We start from the raw sequence: 20,128 nt of genomic DNA on the forward strand, positions 1-20,128 counted from the left end.
ACAATGTCATGTTAAGCTTGTATCGAATTATTGGTAGTTGTTTTCTTCAGTTGCGAGGTATGGCTATATTTACTCGTAAATATATCACAAATTCAATTTTTATACTATCCATATGTTGGTAGAGTTAGATATTGAGTTTCGTAACTTTTTCTGAGGTCCCATAAAAATATGCAATTCTTACCTCTTTAATGTCTGGCATAGCGTTTAGGGCAGTTTGGCCGTGTTTCTTGAAGCAATTTCTTGGTGAGAACCGCTCCTAATGAGTAATGACACATACAGCAGAATACTAAAAGTTTGTTCTAAACCAAACTATGTTAAATTTGACCAAATTTTTATACAGAAGAATACTAACATCTATCACATCAAATATGTGTGAGATTTTTTTAAAGATGTGTGAGACTAGCTAAGCTAGTACTTCCTATGTCAGCCGTCAACCCAATAGAAATTCACGTGGACTAGCGATTTGGGACCGTTGGGACGCCCTAACTTAAGCATGGGTCGACTACTGAGCACTCCTCCACGGGCTTCACTAAGCTATCGCGGTGCCTGGAGGCTCAGAACGCATCTGAGCCCATTTGTTCCAGCCCAACAGGCACGCATCTCGATCCGGGACAACCTCGAACTGTACCTTTTCTTTATCATTTCGAGGAGCACGGCGCGGACGTGCGGCTGCGGTGCGCCATTTGTTACCGGCGACGATTTCTTGTTGGATCGGATTCGATGCGCAGCCTGGCGGCCGCCCAGACAGCTCCTTGAGGAGTCCTTGTAGTCCTCGCCGAGAATACGACCCGTGTCATGGTCCTCGACGAATGGAGTGCTTGCCTGTCGCGGCCACGCCACCTCCACCTTCCCCGACGGATTTGGAGCTAGCGGCACGCAACCGGAAGCCGAGAGTCCGAGTCCAGCTTCCTTTCAGCCAGGGCCGGCCGAGCGCTTTTGCCGGTGTACTGCGGCTGCACGCGAGCACCGAGCAGTAGTACCCGTTCGATAGGGCACTAGTACGCCTCCAGGCCTAATTTACGTGCGAGAGCCCCTAGCTCTTGTCGTCTGCCACCGTGCCACGCCCACTCTCATATGCCAGATGGCCTAGCTATTTTTTCTTTGGTTCGACAAATTCGTTCCCTGGCTGGAAGTTTCATATGTCATCAGTCAATAATTGGGGCCACCAGAGTCGCCCAATCGACCGACGCATGTGCACGACAAAATAACACGACTACGTTTCCCTGAGGGCGTCCCAACAACGTGTACGACACTATGACTATGACTCGCTCGCTGATATACGGAGGCTAGAAACAATAAAAAATGGAAAAAAGGTAGATGGTCTGATCAAATAGCGTGGGTAATTAGCCTTTTATTATAATATTTGGATTTTTAGTTGTAGATATTCTTTTACACAGTTTGTTTTATTCGTTTTGTTGCGATTGTTCTCTCTTCATGTACTCTCACTGTATCCAGCAGCACAAATTCTATGCAGCTATCAGGGTCCTTGAAACCTACCGCGAATCCAAAAGCTCTGTCCGAGTTCCACGGCTCGCTCAAGGCTGCGCGTGTCTTTGCGCTTTTGCAGAAAAGCACTCTAGGATTCAGTAAATCAACCCACAACCCAACCCAATCGGTTATCTACAGTGCGCGCGTTCAAACATTTTACGTATAGATCCTTTGTCTAATCTTTATTTTAATGTAACGAAGAGAAAATTCTAGCTCCTCGTCGTTTTTACAGAAAACCTCCCGCAGGCAATTTTGCGGAGTACCCCCTCCTCTCAGCTCCAGAGTACAGACCTCATTCCTTTCTCTTCTTTCTGTCTCTTCTCCGTTCTCCCTGCCGCCGCCGCCGCCCGCCCGCCCCTCGAGTCTACAGTACACACCCGACCGCAAGTGCTGTCGCAGCTGCGACACATTGGATTGGAGGAGGCGGGATTTGGCGGCTGTCTCGGAGACTGCGGTCCTCTCTCCCACCTCCGATGATGCGAGATCCAGTTTTCCCCTCGACGTCGATCGGCCGGTGGCATGAAGGAGGAGTTCGTGGGATGGCAGTGACGCCCGTGTTCCTCGCCAAAACACTGGCAACCGGGATCCCCAAAGACGCACGCGCGCCATACGCGGGTAGCGGAGGCAGCCTCGAGGTGGATCCCAACGCTTGACGCAGCAGTGCTGTGGATCCTGGCTGCCGGCGTGATGGAGACATCCTCCGAGTGATGGCAGAGATCGGGGAGGAGCGGATCTGCGCGGCAGCCGGGCGGATCCGGAATCGACGGCCATGGACCCGGTCGCGTCGGTCACGAATCCAGCTGGCATCCACTGCTTGTGCCCCGACGCTACAGCACCATGCTGGACGTTCCTGACGACGAGTCCGCGCCGCTCCGCCCGAGCGAGTCCGGGGGAATGGGAAGTCACGGACATGGGTCTCGGCACGCCGGCCAAGCGTCCATGTTCTGATTATTTTGACACCATATCATTTCACGTTGACATGAATTTTATGGTTTCTCCTCCTGCTTGCCAATTCTAGATCCATACGTGACTTGTTCGTTTGGGCTGGTTTGGCTTATAAGTCATGGCTGAAAGTACTGTTGAAGGGTTTGGTGTGAAAGAAAAATACTGTTCGTTGGCTGATAAATCATGGCTTATAAACCAAATACGATCAAGCGAACAGGCCGATGGTTCCTTTCTGATTGTTTACAAAGCTAACCATGCCAAAATTACATGACATGATGTACATGCCAAATTACAGGTATTCTATTTGGCGATTCCTTTGGTGTTGCGGCCAGCATCACTTCACGTCCTGAAGTTTGGTAAGTCGTAGTGAATATGCTTCTGTTTCCATCTTTTTAGCTGTTGTGTTTATCCCGCTTCATTTTCCCCCACCCCGTCCGTGCCATGACTTGTTCATATTCAAAATTACAGGTTTTTCTTTGTGATTATCTCAGTTTTATGGGGGGCAGAAGTTGGGATGGGATGCATGGGCGAGCGCATGGGGAGGGAAGCGTCATGTACTCATGTGAGGGGAGGGAAGCCCGCATCCGCGCCTGCGCGAGGAAAGGGGCCGCGGGTCTACCAGCCGTGCCTAGGGAGCGGCCCAGGCATGGCCCTATGCATCGGGCCAGGCCCGCCAATCATCGGGCCATGCCATGCTCATGCCGGGCCAAAATACCAGGCTTCGGGCCATGCCAACGGGCCGTGGGCTGCATGGCCATGTAACGTTAACAATAGCTTGCAAGTGGCGCGTGCCGTGCCGCCAGCCCGCTGGGCAGACCCGCGTCACCAGCCCGCATAGTCTGAAGAGCAGCCCGCATTCTTCAAGCGGGTTTATGTGGTGAAACTTGTCTAACCCAATGATGCTGGTGGATAGTCGCCGCGGACGGTCCAGCGGACATGTGAAATGGTCAGTGCTGCTTCTGCCTTCCACTGTATCCCCAGACGCGGAGCCAGGATTGGGAAATACAAAGCTATTAGCTACGAAATATGTGCCTGTTTGGATGAACTAGGACTAGTGATTAATTGTCTAGCAATTAGCTGACTAGTGATTAGTTCAGGCATGTTTGGATCCCTGGGCTAATAAGTATTAGTATCCCAACTAAAAGTCGTTTATACCCCTGCTTGCGCACTGTGCTTGCTAGACTCAGAGAAGAAGTTGAAGCTGAAGCTGGCCCCTGGATCCATGGCTCGGGAACATCTTCGTCGCGGCCAGGTCCGGCAGCGTGATGAGGAAGTCCGGCGGCGTGGGCTGCTGTTCAAAGGAATTAACGGTGGAAGCAGCACACCCTCTCCCACCGACGAGAAGGAGCTGAAGATGCTCAACCCGCCTACTCCCCACCTCAACCCCACCGGCGGCGCTCCCGGTGGTGGTGGTGGCGGTGGATCCAATCTTCGCGTGCGGATGCCGGAGCAGTGGCCGCGCGTGTGATGGCCGAAGCGGCGTGGGCGGATGCGGGAGCCGTGGTCGGAGCGGCGTGGGTAGATGCGGGGAGACGAAAGGCTAGATAGGGTCGCGTGGGGGTAACGGGTGTTTTTATTCCTATCTGGTGGACTTTAGCCACAACTAGTTGGGTTTTGTGGACTAGTGGTCGGATTTGCTACCAGACAAAAGCAGTGGTCCCAAGGCGAGATTTCTGCCTCGCCTGTTCCCCAGGGCGAGATTTCTGCCTCGCCCGTTCCCTAGGGGTCGGATTTGCTACCAGACAAAAGCAGTGGTCCTAGGGTGGGACCCGAACCGCTTCAACCACTACGACGTGGAGGCGCACGCCCAGGAGCACGTCTCGGGCGCGTCCTGATGCGACTGGCGGTCGCATCAGGCCATGCTGGGAGTCTCACGTCGCCCACCGCATCAATAGGATAGCACTATGCTGCCAACTCCCTGCCTAACCACCATCCAACGTCAGTCGACCGGCGTCAGTTGACTGGCACTACACCGCCAGCCCCCCCATATGGCCTCTGTCAGGGGACCCTTTGACCATTCTGTCCGATCGGATGGGATGGAAGACAAGAACGGCGCATGACGCCCGCACGTATGCTGCAGCGGCCAACAGGACCCAGGTGCGATGCCGCTGCCACCATGATCTACAGGGTCAGTGGGACCCTCACGAAGAGGAGGATGGAACACCCCCGAGAGCCTTATTTCATTTTCTTTTTCCCTCTTCTCTTCTCTCGGTCTCTGGTATCCTATTCTCTCCCCTTGGTCTATAAAAGGGAAGGCAGGGCACTGTTCAGGGAGAGAGATCGATCGATCAATAGATCGAGCAGTAGAAGCATCGAGCAATCAAACCACAGAGACTTGGGAGCTCCTTCCTCTCTCACTAGTTTGTAACCCTCTACTACAAACTCAGTGCTGCTAACATGAGCAGCCCAAAACTGGACATAGGGACATTTAGCCCAAACTAGTATAATCCTTGTGTCCTCTTAGCACACCATCCGGGGTGGACGCGCAATATATAAATTTACTAGTCGGCTGTTCGAAACACCGATAGTTGGCGCGCCAGGTAGGGGCTCTTTGCATGTCACGTCGACACCACTAGGCCACGGATGGCTAACCATGGTGCGAACTGGGTCCCAGGCACGCACATGCATTTCGGGAGCCTGGACTTCATCGTCTCTACAGAGGGAGAACTGACGCGGGCTAACGGCCCTGCCACACCTCCTTAGGACGTTAGTCTCGATGCGATCATCGAGACCCTCGGGGAGCTATGGCTACACACCCTGGGAACCGACGCTCCTAGGAGTGACCTACGTCCATCTATCGCGAACAGTGAGTTCGTGGGCATGACGGATTATGTTTCGAAGTCCTTCTACGACCGGATTGTAGAAGGCTCCGAGACCATCTCTGATTTTGACTCTAGCGGGGGGACCCACCACCCCTTGCACGAGTGCTTTGTGGCGGAAATCCGCGATGTGCACGACGAAGGTGTCCACGGTGGGGAAGCCACTCCCCCGAAAGGCCAAGACAACGAGGCTGAGGGGGATGCAAGGGCCCCGTGCATGGAGTAGCTGTGGGTGTGGCAGAAGGAGCTCGAGGACGCGTGGCTCCAGCTAGAGCAGGAGCAAGCAGAGCTCAAGCGTGAGATCGCTCACTGCGTGAATGGTGGGCACGCACATGCCATGGCCCACGACGTACACAGGAGGATCATCGAGGATGACGACGGCTTCCCACACTTTGTCCGTGCTAGTCAGAACATAGCCACAGTGGCGGCTATGATTCGAGGCATGACAGAGCCCACGACGCCCGATGAGCACCGAGCTCATCGAGAGATACGCATGTTGCTTGAGCGAGCAGCGGTGCAGTAGGTAGAAAGCTTGATGTCTCGGCGACATGATCTCGATCTAGCCAGCGCGCGTCCTCAGGACGTTGCGCTAGGGACGTATCCGTCCACTAGGCGCCATCACCATAGGGTGGCAGAAGGCCCGCCATGGCCCCGATCCAAGGGCGTCTCAGCCACGACCATGATGCTTGGCTCACCCTGAATGCCCGAAAGCATGCATAGGGTGACAGAGAGGAGGCAGCCGACCATGGCTACCACCCTTGCCACAGTGGGCGCTACAACCATGAGGAGGACTAGAGTCATAGCCCCAAACCAATGAGGCCCTAGGCTTTCAGTTGGCATATCCTCAAGGCGGCGCTCCCTCCCCGATACCGCTCGTCGACTAACATCCCACATCCCAAAAATACTCTAGGGAAATAAACCTCGGCTTCTGGCTTAAGGACTACTGGCTCACCTGCTGGGTTGGCGGTGCGATCAGTGATGACTTCATCATCCACAATCTCCCCCTGTTCCTGGTCGACTCGGCACGAACATGGCTGGAGCACCTTCCACCCAACTGCGTTCAGAGTTGGGCGGACCTAAAACAAATCTTTGTGGGGAACTTCCAAGACACTTATGCGCGCCCTAGGAACCCCTGGGACTTGAAGAACTATCGACAGAAGTTGGGAGAGACTCTCTATGAGTACATCCAATGCTACTCCCGGTAGTGCAATGAGCTCCCCATTGTCACCGATGCCGACATCATTGGAGCCTTCCTATCAGGGACCACCTATGAGTCCCTAGTCCATAAGTTGGGATGTAAGGGCCTATGGACTACCAAGGAACTCCTCGACATTGTGACCAGCCACGCTTCTAGCGAGGAGGTGGTTGGAGCAATTTTCGATCGCTCCAGAGGCAAGGCGAAGTGGGATGAGGACACCAACGAAGGCCCCTCCGACTATTTGAATAAGAAGAACAAAAAATGGCGTGGGGGCTCACTCGTGGCCGCCTGAGGGCACCCCCAATCACTTCAACAAGTTGCTCGAGGGGTCATGCCCAAACCATGCCTTCCCCGTCAAACACATGTACAAGGACTAGACTGCTCCCTCATGAAGCATTTCTTCACTGGTGGCTCCAAGAAATAGGAGCAGAAGAAGCCCGAGGTAGAAGCCGATGACGCCGAAGAGAAGGACGGTGGCTTTCCATTGCCGGATGGCTGCCTCATGATCTTTAGTGGGCCAGAGGCATACAGCTCCAAGCGTCGATAGAAGCTCACGCACCAAGAGGCCTACAAAGCCGAGCCTGCCATGGTCGCTTTCCTCAAATGGTCAGGGTCTCCCATAACCTTCGACCGATCCGACCACCCGGATAGCATCACACACCTAGGTAGGTACCCGCTCGTGGTCGACCCTATCGTTGGCATGAAGCGGCTCACCAAGGTACTAATGGACGGGGGCAGCGGCGACGGGGGCGGCGGCCTTAACATCATGTACACAGAGACACTTGATGCCATGGGCATCGACCGATCATGCATCCGCCTGACCAGGGCGCCTTTCCACGATATCGTGCTGGGAAAGCAGGCCATACTGATCGGGTAGATTGACCTGTCTGTCACCTTCAGGAATCCATCCAACTATAGGACATAGACCCTCACCTTCAAGGTAGTCGGGTTCCCCCCGGTCTACCACGCCATTTTGGGGCGACCGTGTTATGCAAAGTTCATGGCCATCCCCAACTACACCTACCTCAAGCTCAAGATGATAGGCCCACATGGGGTCATCAACATCGACACTTCTTTCTAGAGGGCCTATGAGTGCGAGGTCAAGAGCTACGAGCTCGCTTCAGCAACCCTCGCTTTCGAGGAGCTCGCAGCCATCGGGAAGGACATCGCTGAAGGAGCGCCTGACGTGAAGCGAGCAGCCGGATCCTTTGAGCCTACAGAGAACATCAAGGAGGTCCTCGTCGACCCTGATAACTCCGCCAACAAGATAGTACGCATTGGAACCGCCCTCTCCCTCAAGTAGGAAGGCGCGCTCATCTATAAGGTCGAGATAGCGGACTAGAGGGGGGTGAATAGTCCTTTCTAAAAATAATCGTGTCGGCTAACCGAAACAAGTGCAGAATTAAAACTATCGGTCTAGCCAAGACTACACCCCTCTATTTATATTCTCTAGCACCTTCCAAAGATACTAATTAAGCAACAAAGGTGCCGGGCTAGCTAGAGCTCACCTAACCATTTCTATAAGCAAGATCACACAAACCTATGCCACTAGTACTTCAAGCAACAAGGGAGCTCCTACACAAGCTAGTAAGCAAAAGCACATAGCCACCTAAGCTCACTAGCAATGCTCAATAACAAGGCAACCAATGCCAAATTAGAGAGCGCAATTACTTAGCTACACAAACTAAGTAATGTAACTAACAAGGTTACACAAACCAAATTAGCCACGCAAGGAAGCTACTTCTATGCTACACAAGCAAGAAGATAACTAGTAAGCTACACAAGCTAACTAATTACAAGAGCAACTACACAAGCACAATGTATATGAAATATAAATGCAAGCTTGTGAAAGGGGATAGCAAACCAATGGGAAGAACAAGGTTGACACGATAATTTTTCTCCCGAGGTTCACGTGCTTACCAACACGCTAGTCCCTGTTGTGTCGACCACTCACTTGGTGGTTCAGCGGCTAATTGGCATCACCCGCCAAGCCCGCACGTCGGGTACCGCAAAAACCTACCCCGAAAGTGAGGGTAGCTCAATGACACGCTCAACTAGAGTTGCTCTTCGCGGCTCCCGCGGGGCGAGCACAATGCCCCTCACAAAGCTCTTCTCTAGAGCACCACACAATCTTCTTGTGGGCTTCAATGGAGACCACCACCACGTCATCTAGGAGGTGGCAACCTCCAAGAGTAACAAGCACCACCGGCTTGCAACTCGATCACCTAATGCCACTCGATGCAATCTCATGATACAATCGCACTAGAATCACTCTCTCACATAATCAAATGATCGCTATCAAGTATATGTGAGATGGAGGGCTCCCAAGCACTACTACACAAGCCACCAAGGCTCTAGTGTGCTCAGCTTCCAGCCCAAGGCCAACCATGGCTTCTATTTATAACCCCATGAACAAATAGAGCCGTTACCCCTTCACTGGGCAAAAGTCAGGACGATTGGACGCTCCGGTTCGATCGACCGAACGCTGGACCTCAGCGTCCGGTCGTGCGATGCACACCACGTGTCCCCTGCTTCAAATACTGTTCGCTCAATCTCAACGGTCATCTATCGACCAGACGCAGCAGCTTGAACTGACCAAACTCAGCAACCCCAGCGTCCGGTCGTTTCTAGTAAGGTACCAGACATGACCGGATGTGTCCGGTCGGTTGTGATCGGACGCAGCATCAGCGTATGGTCACTTCTAGCTACTCTGCTCTGCCTATGTCACCACACGTCACCTTGACTAGATGCACACAGCCAGTGTCCGGTCACTTCCAGCGCCAATGTCCGGTCGATGACCGACGCCTGCACGCTGTCTGTCACCATTGACCGGACGCAGGTCCCCAGCGTCCGGTGCACTCTATGAGACCCTATCTTTTCTATATAGGACGCCGGTGACACCATCGGACTGTCCACACTCTACAGGCGGACACTCCGCTGGTGGAATTGTGAACCCTTCTCACCTCCATTCCATCACCGAGTTGATCCACATCAACTCCAACTTCATCTCCTTTATAAATGTGCCAACACCACCAAGTGTACACCACCATGTGTATGTGTGTTAGCATTTTCACAATCATTTTCAAAGGATTAGCCACTCAACTTGCCACGCCACTCAATCCTAGCGACGATGCAAAGTTAGATCACTCAAGTGGCACTAGATGACCAATATGTAAACAAGTTTGCCCTTCTTGATAGTACGGCCATCTATCCTAAACCCGGTCATAAACTTCTCTACACACCTATAACCAGTGAAATAAAATGCCCTAGGTTATACCTTTGCCTTGCGCATTCCATTCTATCTCCTCCAATGTCGATGCAACACATGCACCAACACGATCAACAATGATATGATCCACTCCATATCATCACGTGATCATATTGGTTCATCGATCTTGACTTCACTTGCTTTTCACCGTTGCCTTTGTCCATCGGCGCCAAGTCTTGCTCAAGCTTCACCACCACACGGTCCATCACTCCAAAGCCTCCGACTTGCCCTTCACGCTTGCAGCCGGTCCATCAAGCCAAGTCTTGTCTTGATCTTCTCCACCTTGATCACATGACTCAATGTCATGTCTCATGTGCAATGAGCTCCTTCATCATCACATGTGTGAGCTTTGCAACATCTCCAAGCCATTTTCACCTTCATGGCATATGTTGCTCACACACATGTACCTGTGGACTAATCACCTGTGTATCTCATATAAACATAATTAGTCCACCTAGGTTGTCATTCAATTACCAAAACCACACAAGGACCTTTCATCGTCGACTTCCTCTGTGCCAATCGAGACATCTTTGTGTGGAAACCGTCGGATATGCTGGGAATTCTGAGGGAAGTCACCGAGCAAGCCTTGAAGATTAGGCCGGGTTCTAGGCTGGTCAAACAACGCCTGTGCCACTTCAACGAGGAGAAGAGGAGGCTCATCGGCGAGGAAGGAATGTACATCATTGCAGAAGTACTCCGACCCGGCACCTACAAGCTCAAGTCTAATGATGGCAAAGCCATCACCAACGCCTGGAACATCGAGTAGCTACGTCGCTTTTACCCTTAATCTTCCTGTTCCAAAGCTTCTAATATGCTTATCAAACTAAGTAATGTTTTTGCAAAAACTGAAAAATGTTACCTCCTATCGGGTTCACTTCTAATCTGATCGGTCTTCAGTAACACCCGACCCTGGCAACTACCTAGGGTCGGGTTTTACTCGGGGGCTAATAGAAGTACATATACTCAGAAACATTTTTTCCATCCGACCCTTCTTTTTTATGACAAGACCTAGAAATAAGAGTTGCAAAAAACTAATGATGAGTAAAACTGGTTGGAATGCAAAAAGCCTATGCCTCGATGGCTACGGCATCGCTTGCTCACCAGCGTGATCGTTACTTAGTAGCTCGCAACTTAAGTTTATAAAGCCTTAACATAAAACAAGGGTTGGATCACAACAAACTTTATATATATATATATATATATATATATAAATATATATAAATATAAAGGCCAAACAATGTTTCCGTCTATAATAAAAGTCTTTACAAAAAGACCGATGCCGGACTCAGCTATCTAACTAAACACTCTTAGGCAGAATTTCTTCTCCGACCTTCTCCGCTAGGGGAGCCGCTTCCTTCTCAATTTTGTCTAGCTCGGCGTCAGTGTAGGCAGGTGTGAAGCCCTCACTGATCACCGGCAGGTCAATGTTAATGTAGTGGGAGCGGGCGATGGCGAACGCGTGATGGACATCGGTGTACAGGGCCTCCCTTCCGAGTGCACGCGCCCGATCTGGGATCTAGGTAACCCGGACTATGAGTGAGCTTGTCTCCACGGCTGGGGCGACCCTGAGGTCATTGAAGACCAACCCGACGGCAACACGCAAGGTGTCATGGTCATCGCTCTCCGACTAGAGTCGACCCCGCACCTCGGAGAGTTGCCTCTGTAGGATTGCCCAAGCCAAACATTAAAGAGCGTCAAAAAACCAACTGCAAATGTTAAGCAAAAAGGTAACCAGAGCCTCACCTTTCACTTGCTCCTTGAGAACCGTCTTCTCCCTCTAGAGCACGCCAACATCCCCGGCCAAGGTGATGGCCAGGCCCTCGACTTCTTCCTTCAACTTCTGCTCGTTTTGAGCGTACACCGAGCGTCGGTGCTCTCTTGATGGGCAAGGTCGAGTGCTAGGCGGAGTCATCCAAGCTTCACATCATCTTCCTCGGCCTTGGCGACCACAACCTTGAGCTTTTCCTCGGCCTCATCGGCGTGTTGATGGGCTTCCCATTCCTTGGTCTGAAGGCTCACCACCTCCTCCTATAGCTGCGGCACTTCGGTAGCAAGCCCCCAGACCTCCCTCTCATGATGGAGGAATAGGGACTTCTCCTGGCTGCGCATCACAAGGGACTGCAAAAAAATTAGGTTAGAAATACATAAACAGGGCTCGAAAGTAGAAAATGTGAAGACACAACAAACCTGGCTGGCCGGGGCGATGTCATCCTTGAACACCCCCAACGCGTCGGTCAGAGAGCGGACTGTGGACTCAAGTCCTGAGCGCATGCTCGTCCAGTCCTTCACCTTTGCCAGGTCATCGAGGGTGAACACCAGGTCGCTCAGGTCCAGCCGCCTAGCCCAATGGAGCCGGTTTGTTCCCCACGCGAGTGAATCGTCGCCCAGTCAGACAAGGCACCAGGAGGGCCTAGCCCCAACCAAGGGGTCGGCCATCGCAACCGTCGGTGTTGGCCTGAGAGGAGCCAACGGTACCTCCTCCGTCACTGGCGCTCCCTCGGGAGTGGACCCTCCGATGATAGAGGAGGCTGGCAGCTCAGGCTCTAAAGTCTGAGCCATCGACACGTCTATAGGGGATGCCTCAGTCATGCCTCCTCATGTCTGCCCCACCTCGGGTGCGTCGACTGGCGTGGGCGCCGATTCCACGAGCGCCTCCGCATCCCCTGCTTCCTCAAGCGGCACCGTGTCCACGGCACCATGCCAGTCGGCTCCTAGGGGATTGGCCGACACGCTAGGATCTTCTACGGCGCCAACACCAGGAGGTTGCTGGGGCCGGTCCTATGGAAAGCACCAACGTCACACGACAAAATCTGAGAACGCAACGAAAGGGTGAAGAAGTCGTTAACTCACCTCGATGCCATTATCCGAGAATGTTTCGGGGGTTGGTCGCTCGACTCTAACTCTGCCACGTCGGCAATTGGCCACTTCAATCCCCCAGTGGGGTCGGTCGGAGTGGGATAGACTTACTCCTCCGACCTCAAGGGCACGTCCTCACCCACCGATCTTGGAGGTGTATCCTCTTCGGTTTGCGCTGGGGCATGCTGCGGAATCGAGGTCATGTTGGCCTGCCCTGCATCAGCCTGCTCATCGTCGCGTGCAAGCACACCCCATGGGATGTTGGGGTCGGACTCATCCTCCTCCTATTCCTCCTCCTCGTCACCGTCGCTCTCCTCCGAGCCTTGCCAGCGCTTTCCATGCTATAGCTTCACTCGCTCCTTCTTCGCCTTCACCGCCCTCCTGGCCACATCCTTTGGTAGTGGCGGGTTGGACTCATGGGCGAAGAGGCTGGGTTGCAAATCTTGACGCTTAGAATCTAAGAATAGAGGAGGGTCGACCAAGGAAAGAAACTCGAAGAAGGCTTACCAGTTCGACGAAACCCACGTCCGGCCGCATCGTGGGATGCCCTAGGACCGGGTACACCGGAGCGAGATCCATCGATGGATCCGCCGGGCACTCCATCACCTCCTTGATGTGTTGTGTCGTTTCATCGACGCTGAGGGCCTCACCGACGACCATCACCGTCCCTTTGGGCATGGAGTCCAGCGTCATCTTCTACATCAAAAGAGCGCGCGCCATCAATGGCGCCAGCCTCTTGACGTGGTACGCTCTGATGATGCCAGTCCCATGAAGACCGTGGCCCTTTAGAGTCACGATGGCTTTGACAAGGTTGCCGAGCCTCTTCTGCTCCTTCGCGATGGGCCCGTACCTCCACATGTCCGGTGCCTCCTCGATCAGGCGACCGATGAAGATCGGCAGGGGAGCGGCGTCGTCGTCGTTCCTCAGGTAGAGCCAGAGCTTATGCCACCCCTTGTTGGACTTCAACAACGGGATGGACATGTACTCCATGACCGGTTGCCTCGAAGACGGATGCTCGCACATCCCATCGGCACCGTCAGGTCTGGCTTCTTCCTCTCGTTCTTCTTCTGCAGCTCGACGGCGAATAAGTACTTCCACAGCTCGAAGTGGGGCTCGATCCCTAGATACCCCTCGCATAGCGCGACGAAGGCCGAGATGTGCTGAATCCCGTTGGGATTCAGATGCTGTAGCTCAAGCTCATAGTAGTGCAGCAGCCCTCGGAGGAATCGGTGGGGAGGAGTCGTGAACCCACGCTCGTAGAAGGGGACGAAGGAGACGACGTAGCCATCGGGCGGCGATGGCTCATCCTCGCCACCAGGTACAATCCACTCCATCGCTGTGGTCCTTGCACGGAGAAGGTCTTTCTTAACTAGACCCTCCATGCGCTCGTGGAGAACGTCGCAGCGAAGCCACGGCTCCATCGAGGAACGGGGATGACGATGCAGAAGATCCGGTGGTGGTGTAGGGCTGGAGAGCGAGAACTTCACCAGCTGCGGAGCGGAAACAGGGGAACGAAGGCCGGAACTCTGAGAGCGAAAGGCGGAAAGAAAAACTGGAGTGCGCTGAATCGTCCGAACCGCCTACTGTAAAACGAGATCTGCAGAAAGCCAGAAACTGCACCTGATGAGACGCAAAACGGCAAAAGCTCATCAAACGCCGCCTTTACCGTTGTGGGCTTCGTGCCCCGTAAAAAACTGGAACTATTGTTCTTTGATGTACTACACATTATGGTACTGTTCTGTCTTTGGCTTGTTTGATAATCTCAATCCCTCTCAATCTCCTTTTCAATGTCATCAGTCAAACCATTCAAATTTTGATCAAGTTTTAAAAAAGAATAATAATATTTGTGATATCAAATGAATTCTATGGATACATTATGAGATGTATTTTTATAATCTACATTTTTATGTGGTAGATTACTCTTTTATACAAGCATGGTGAAACTTAGGATGGAGGACAATTGAGAATCACTTATATTTTAGGATGGAAGGAGTACTAAGTTTGAAAAAAAATAAAGAAAAATAACAAGTTGGTTGCCATACGGATTGGAAAGAAAAATACCCAAATAAAGAGTCAATGCAAAACACACAATTAGGAAAAGCAAAAATCTGAATAAAAACTATGAAAATAGTTTAATCTCAAAATATAATGCATATAAATTATAGTTAGTAATATCCAAAATTAAAATTAAAAACAATGTTTTAGAATTTAATGAGTGTTACAACTGGATTTGAAACATTTATGGGAGGGATTACACGTAAGCACAAGAGTTATCCAAGAGGAACATTGATCTCTTGGATTGGATTCTAGTATAAAACCATCAAATCACTTTTGATCTTCACTTTGTTCCTTCTCTCACTGTGCTATATGCCTCATTGCCTTGTCATCTCGATTTATTCTCTCACCATATCCCTAAGCTCAATGAGTTGCTCTTTACCTATGTTTATGGCCAAAAAGTCTTGGCATCACTATCGACATTGACAAAGAGGAAAGGACCAAATAGAAGAAGTGTTTTAGAGTGAGTCGAGGTGTAAGCCGCCTGAGATCAGCATGGGAAGGCTTGAGACATTGATAGATGGTGGCGCCATGATATGTTGACCAATGGCTGCCTCATGCAGCAATGACTCCTAGCTAACATGAACAACATTGTAGTAAATTTGGTGATGATTTAAGAAAAAAAGGCAACAAAAAATCTTGAAAAGGATGTGCCAGGTAATAAAATTTGAAATTACAAGAAAACTAAGGAACTAAACAATTTGTGGAGCATTTTTCCTATATCTCAGGTGCTTGATTTTTGTTGTTGTTATTCAGTCAACATGCAATTTTGCCATTGTTTGGCAATAGAAGAAATTATAAATTCTCTTATGAGATGTTCTTTTAGTTGTACTAGTTGCTTGTTTAAAATTGTTGCCTGAATTTTTTTTAAAAAAATTTAGACATCTAAAATATAGCAACCGAAATGTGTACTAGTTATACTAGTTGCATGTGTACGACTTGGGCTGTGGTGTTATTAAGCATTGGAATTCACCAAAAAATCCCGAAGGTTATCCTGATTTGGCATTGGTAGAAAATTGCATACCCATATTATAGAGATGTGGAAGAGAATAGAATGACGGCAATTGATTTAAGCTAAGGGATTGGTTGATAATAGCGATATGGAGTTTCTATTACGCAATGGATGCAACGAGGGCACACAAAATTAGACCAATATATCAAGTACAAAACACGGATTGAAGGGCCAGCCAATCTGACTAAACAATGAATTGAAATGGTAGGATATCACACCTAAAATATTCAACGAGGCCATGACTAGATGCCCAATACTGGCATCATCAGAGTCAGGCTGAGAAAGTGCGTGAGATCTCGCCGGCTTTGGCAACCGAATCCATCTAAACGCCATCGCCAGGCAAGGAATCGTGGCTCCACGCGATGCTCCGCCCAAGAAAGTGGAGGCATGGGCGACGCAATATCGCAAGGCGAAAAGGGTTTGCAATGCTCGGACACACAAATGCACGAGCTCAGGCCGCGGCTAAGCCAGGCGCCTGCGCGCATGCTCGACCGCGCCCCATGCGCCATGCACGCACCGGCGCGCGCTCGGTGGACTGGTGGTACCACCTCGCCTTCCCACTACGAGCTGCACGATGAATCCAATCCGTCCACCTCGCCCCAAGCACGACAGACCACCGGCCGACCGGTGCTAATATAGCGAGGCAAGACGGCAACTACGGCCGTGGCGGTGGAGTACGTGCGCAGCCGTGGACTGCGCCGCTTGTAAAGGAGGACGGCTCTGAATCATGGCGTGTGTGGAGGCCGGCAGCGGACATGCATGATGGGAGAGGTCCGGTGCGTGACGGTGATGCGCTTTCCGCCGCATTGTCCGGCTCAATCGTGCAGGATGTAGCGCCGAGGGAAAGTCGACGTTGACACCGAGCGAGGGTTCCACGTTTGTCAGAGAGGAACATTTTCGGTGATGATATGTAGGGCATGGACATAGTCCGGGCCGGGGGACACATCGGATATATGTTTTGCTTGCACCATCCTGCAATATAATTAGGTTCAGAGGTGTCCATTGAATCTCCTACATCTCCTACAACTAAAAAGAACAAAGCGTGGATATTTTTTGATGCGACATTTATTTTGGTTCGTCCGTCTGCCCACGTCTGCGTTCCCGCACCCGTCCCTCCCTCGGTCTGCCTTCCCCTGCGAGCCCCCTGCCGCCAGCGCCATTATAGCCAGCCACCCCCGCCTTCGGTCCTCTCTCCCGGGACAAAGCGTCGGACCCCCGCGCCGCCCCAGCCTCCCTCCGCACCGCACCGTCCGTCCAGCGTTCCCCTCTACCAGAGCCCAGGGAGCGGAGGCGGGCAGCCATGGATGTCGATTGCATCTCGTTGCCCTCCGCCGCCGCCGCAGCTGCCCGGCCCTGGATCCGCGGCGTGCTTCCGCCTTCGGTCCTCTCTCCCGGGACAAAGCGCCGGACCCCCGCGCCGCCCTAGCCTCCCTCCGCACCGCAACGTCCGTCCAACGTCCCCCCTATACCAGAGCCTAGGGAGCGGAGGTGGGCTGGCGGGCGGCCATGGACGTCGACTGCGTCTCGCTGCCCGCGGCTGCCGCCGTGGCCGCCCGACCCTGGCCCAAGGCTGCCACCAATGGCGACGTCCACGAGCTGCTCGACTGCCCCATCTGCACCAACTCCATGTTCCCGCCGATCCACCAGGTCGCCCCCGCGCTCGCCTCTCCTTATTCTTCGTTCCCTTCATTGATTGATCCATTTGCCCCGGCTGCCTGCTCTGCTTGGATGGATCGATTGTCTTCTTTGATTTCGAATAGGGAATTCCCCTTCGCCTGTATTAGTAGCATAATGCGTGGGGATTTGACTTTACGAGATGGTAATTTCGACAGCCATCGTCCTCCATTCCTCCAGCACAAAATTCGTCGAATTAACTCAACAATCAGCTGTATTTGTGCTACCGTTATTTAGCAAATTTTTAGCACTCCCAACATGCTAGCTACGTCTCAGCCTAAAAACACACGGACATGAACAAGAAAACTCAACTTTCTGATGACAATTCGTTGGGTTAACCGTTTAGTTTGCACAGAAATAGAGTTCAAGAGAATTTATTTAGCATGTCACGACTCACGACTGCTAAATTGTCCTGGGATTTTTGCCCCCTGAGTCGTAACTCCTAACCTTTAGAAGTTTGGTGCCCTACAACCTTGTTTTGATTTGATTTGTGGTTGTCACTTGTCACCTGTGTGCAAGTTGCAACCTTTTGTTATCGTGTTCTATTTCTAGCTCCAATTTCCTTTGCTGAGCAGATTGTCAATGAATTGATTGTCTAGGTGGAGGATGCATAATTGATGGTGGCCCAATCAGCATCTCTTCTATAGTTATGTGAATGCCACGGTAGTACAAGTAGAGCAATTCTAGCATCGGGGTTGGCAGTGCCACTAACTCATATTGCACTTTGCACAGCTTGGAGCGCACTGAAGCAAAGTTTTGTGATGCATATGAAATATTAGCGAAGTAAACAGAATATGCTAATAAGAATATGTTGGCTGTGAGTGGAGACATGATTGAAGAAGATAAGTTATACAATTTATGGCTGTATGCTTTCAAGGGAATTTTATTGTGAGTATGTCACCTTCCTTGTTAACGTATACGGCGCTTAGTTCCAATAGCCTGCAATTGACACTCTAAGAGACTATGTAAAGTGAAAAAAGAGAGAGATTATTTAATGTTTAAAGCTTTTTTTTCATATGTTGTTCTCATATACTTATTGCATTTGGCATTCAGATATTGATCTCACATACTTGATTGCATTTGCAGTGCCAAAACGGGCATACGTTGTGTTCCACATGCAAGGCTAGAGTGCACAACCGTTGCCCTACCTATAGACAAGAGCTTGGAGATATCAGGTGTTTGGCACTGGAGAAAGTAGCGGAGTCGCTTGAGCTTTCCTGCAAGTACTACTATTTGAGGTACCCAGAAATCTTCCCATACTACAGCAAGATAAAACACGAAGCGCAATGCAACTTAAGACCATACAATTGCCCCTATGCTGGTTCTGAATGTGCCACAGCTGGTGACATCCCTTATCTTGTTTCCCATTTGAGGGATGATCACAAAGTTGATATGCATAGCGGCTGCACATTCAACCACAGATATGTCAAATCGAACCCATGAGAAGTTGAAAATGCCACCTGGATGCTAATGGTAGGTACCTATAGTAGGCTTGTTCTCTCATGGTAAATAAATATTCTCGTTGTAGGATTATCACAGAATAAAATAATAAACTGTGAATTTGATTTGGTAAATATTCTGAGCAGGTGTTTCACTGCTTCAGGCAGTACTTCTGCCTGCACTTTGAGGTGTTCCAACTTGGGATGGCACCTGTATACATGGCCTTCCTCCGTTTCATGGGGGACAAGAACGAGGCGAATAACTACAGCTACAGCCTCGAGGTTGGCACCAATGGGAGGAAGATGGTCTGGGAGGGCACCCCTAGGAGCGTCCGCGATAGCCACCGGAAGGTGCGGGAGAGCCACGACGTCTTCATCATCCAGAGGAACATGGCACTGTTCTTCTCCGGTGGCGACTGGAAGGAGCTGAAGCTCAAGATCACTAGCCAGATCTGGAAAGAGCAGCAGACCCCAGACGGCGCCTGTATTCCCAATCTGTGTAGCTAAGTGATTGCAATCTTCGAAGGAAATGGTGCTGGTTTTGGTTGGATATGGTGCATACAATCCTGCTGCCATACCTCGTTGTTTTTCTGATCGTGATCGGGGGGTAAATCTCTCGTGTTGTGTCTTGGCTAAAAAGGATATTAGGAGGATAGGAAAGCCATCAAGACTGCATTCTTCATAGGAAAGTGTTTATAAGGTGACTCATTGTGAACTAAGTTCTACCACCAAAACTCCATAAGAGGGTTCAAACCAACTTCACCAACGTCTCATCCATGGAATGGTAAGCAATTAATTTTCATTTAATTATCGATAATCATGTCATGTTTAATTTGGTTTGAAATTTGGTACTTTATTGCTCATGTATCCTGATCATTTCCTTTATCAGTAACTTAGGGTACCTTGTTCGGTTTACCAATATCAGATGTTGTATATACATACAACATCTAATCTAGGTAAGTCTATTTCCTCTGCAATGTTGTTCTAGGAACCTTTGTTCCTTACGCACATTTGATACAGAAAGCCAGGGCTCATGAAGTCATGAGCGCCACGCCTGCACCAAGCAGTGGCCTCCAAGCAGCCCTCATATACCACGTGAACAATAGGTTTTTTGTTTAACTAGCTTTTGTTTCTTGATATTGCAATCAATTAGGTAATTACTTTTCTCTTGATTACTAGCAAGACCATTATCAAGCCAAAACATAACTTCTTGGAAAATGACCAGCAAGCACCCCTACGTGAATTTTTTTATTGCCAGAAGTTGGAAATTTGGCCAGATGCAGGAACCAAATGAGCATGGCCATCAGCAATCTTTTTCACTATACACTGTAATTAGTATTAGTTAGTTATGAGGTCAGTAAGTCATATTAGCTT

General features: G+C 50.7%; 1 pseudogene; it reads left to right on the forward strand.

Moving 5' to 3' along the window:
* The first annotated feature begins 16,941 nt into the window (after nt 1-16,941).
* Nucleotides 16,942-19,261, forward strand: LOC136546310 (E3 ubiquitin-protein ligase SINAT3-like; annotated as a pseudogene).
* Nucleotides 19,262-20,128: the final 867 nt, after the last annotated feature.

The sequence above is a fragment of the Miscanthus floridulus genome, chromosome 3, assembly GCF_019320115.1.
Source record: "Miscanthus floridulus cultivar M001 chromosome 3, ASM1932011v1, whole genome shotgun sequence".
Lineage (NCBI taxonomy): Eukaryota > Viridiplantae > Streptophyta > Magnoliopsida > Poales > Poaceae > Miscanthus > Miscanthus floridulus.